The sequence below is a fragment of the Tarenaya hassleriana genome, unplaced genomic scaffold (assembly GCF_000463585.1).
Source record: "Tarenaya hassleriana unplaced genomic scaffold, ASM46358v1 Cleome67, whole genome shotgun sequence".
Classification (NCBI taxonomy): domain Eukaryota; kingdom Viridiplantae; phylum Streptophyta; class Magnoliopsida; order Brassicales; family Cleomaceae; genus Tarenaya; species Tarenaya hassleriana.
Window position 1 is genome coordinate 512221 of NW_010969242.1, and position 2840 is coordinate 515060.

Here is a 2840-nt window from a genome sequence, read left to right on the forward strand (position 1 = left end):
GCGTACCTACTGAACAGGAGTCCAACGAAGTCGGCTGAAGCGACGCCATATGAGATATGGACGGGTAAGCGTCCCGCGTTATCGTTTGTCAGAATTTGGGGTTGCGACGCTTACGTGAAGCGTCAGATGGCTGATAAGTTATCCTCCAAATCTGATAAGTGTTTATTTGTAGGCTACCCTAAGGAAACTAAGGGTTACTACTTCTACATTCTGGCAGAGAACAAGGTGTTCATTGCTAGGAATGCGACTTTTATGGAGCGAGAGTTCGTCTCCAAAAGAGTCAGTGGGAGTAGGATCGAACTTGAGGAAGTTCGAGAGCAGCAAGTAGACGCTGAGCCGGGTGAACAAGTTGAAGAAGTTCAACCTGTTTCACTGCCCGCTGTGACTCAACCTTTGACGAGTGAACCTCGGAGAGCAGGCAGGATTCGCCAAGAGCCAATGAGATATGGATTTCTCGTGACTGGGAATGAGGAACTCATGTTATTAGAACATGACGAGCCTACCACATACCCAGAGGCTGTGGCGAGTCCGGACTCCGAGAAATGGCGCGAGGCTATGAAGTTTGAGATGCAATCCATGTCAGACAACCAAGTATGGACTCTGGTTGATGCATCTGAAGGGATAAAACCCATCGGATGCAAGTGGATCTTCAAGAAGAAGACTGACATGGATGGCAACGTGCACACGTATAAGGCACGACTTGTGGCGAAAGGATTCCGTCAAATTCATGGTATTGACTATGATGAGACCTTTTCGCCCGTAGTTATGCTGAAGTCCATCAGGATCCTACTTGCCATAGCCGCATATTATGACTATGAGATATGGCAAATGGATGTCAAGACCGCGTTCCTTAACGGGAATTTGACCGAGGATGTGTACATGACACAACCCGAAGGTTTTGTAGATCCGAGGAACCCGAGGATGGTGTGCAAGCTTCAGAGGTCCATTTATGGACTGAAGCAGGCTTCGAGGAGCTGGAACCTTCGCTTTGATGAGACAATCAAAAAGTTTGGTTTCTCACAGAACGAAGACGAGCCATGTGTTTACAAGAAGGACAGTGGGAGCACAGTTGTATTTCTAGTGCTATACGTGGATGACATTCTCCTTATAGGAAACGACGTTCCTACCTTGCAAGACGTTAAGTCTTGGCTAGGAACGCAGTTCTCTATGAAGGACCTAGGGGAAGCGGCCTATATTCTAGGAATAAAGATCTATAGAGATAGATCGAGGCGTCTTCTAGGACTGTGTCAGAGTACTTACATCGATAAGGTCGTGAAACGGTTCAAGATGCAAGATTCCAAGAAAGGAACCTTACCGATGAGCATACGATTTGGAGGATAACTTATCAGTCATCTGACGCTTCACATAAGCGTCGCAACCCCAAATTCTGACAAACGATAACGCGGGACGCTTCCTTGTCCATATCTCATATGGTGTCGTTTCACCCAACTTCGTTGGACTCCTATTTAGCAGGTATGCAGCGGTCTCTAAAGCATAGCCCCAGAAGGACTTCGGAAGATCTGTCTGACTCATCATAGACCGAACCATGTCTAACAGTGTTCGGTTCCTCCGTTCTGACACGCCGTTCCATTGTGGCGTTCCAGGAGGAGTTAATTGTGATACAATACCACAATCAACCAGATAGTCAGTGAACTCTTGGCTCATATACTCGCCACCACGATCGGATCGAAGTGTCTTGATCGTCTTGCCAAGCTGGTTCTGCACTTCGTTTCTGAAAGCCTTGAACATTTCAAGTGTTTCAGACTTATGTCTCATCAAATAGACATAACCGTATCGACTGAAATCATCAGTGAACGTAACGAAGTACAGATAACCTCCTCTAGCTGGACAGCTCATTGGTCCGCATACATCACTATGTATCAGATCCAATAACTCTGTCGCTCTCTGTCCTTTCCCTTTGAAAGAATGCTTTGTCATCTTTCCCATCAAACAAGACTCGCAAGATTCAAGAGACTCAAAGTCAAATGAATCCAGAAGACCTTCAGAATGAAGCTTCTAGAAGAAAACCGACATGGATGGCAACGTGCACACATATAAGACACGACTTGTGGCGAAAGGATTCCGTCAAATTCATGGTATTGACTATGATGAGACCTTTTCGTCCGTAGTTATGCTGAAGTCCATCAGGATCCTACTTTCCATAGCCGCATATTATGATTATGAAATATGGCAGATGTATGTCAAGACCGCGTTCCTTAATTAATGGGAACTTGCTTGAGGATGTGTACATGACACATCCCGAGGGTTTTGTCGATCCAAGGAACCTGAAGATGGTGTGCAAGCTTCAGAGATCCATTTATGGACTGAAGCAGATGATAACATGTATTTTAGGTGATGTTTTGATATAGGATGTCTAGCGTATTTCACTCGGTTTTACATAATGGTAGACATTCTAGGGCACATTTGGTTTCGATATTGGTTGGTTGTGTTCTTTGGTGTTTAAATAGGAATCCACACATAAAGAGACAAAAGGAGTGGAAAAAATGGATTACGGAATATCACGGACAAATCGGGAACATTTGGATTCGTTTCAGAAAAAACGTGAAGCTTAAAAATATCAGATCTTGCAAGTCCAATAACTTTCAGTCTACAAGTCCAAATCATGCATTCTCTACATCATTCGAAAGCTCTCTTCGATTCTACGCATAGACATCAAGATCACTCAAATCTGATATCGGAGCAGAAAGTTATGAGCGAATTTGTGAAGCCCATCTGCATGGGATGCTGAAATCGGCCGAGCAGGATATCGTGGTGCCCAAGACTGTGCTTGCTGTTGAGAATAACTCCAGCAAGAAGCGGCGGGGTAAAGCCAAAAAGAA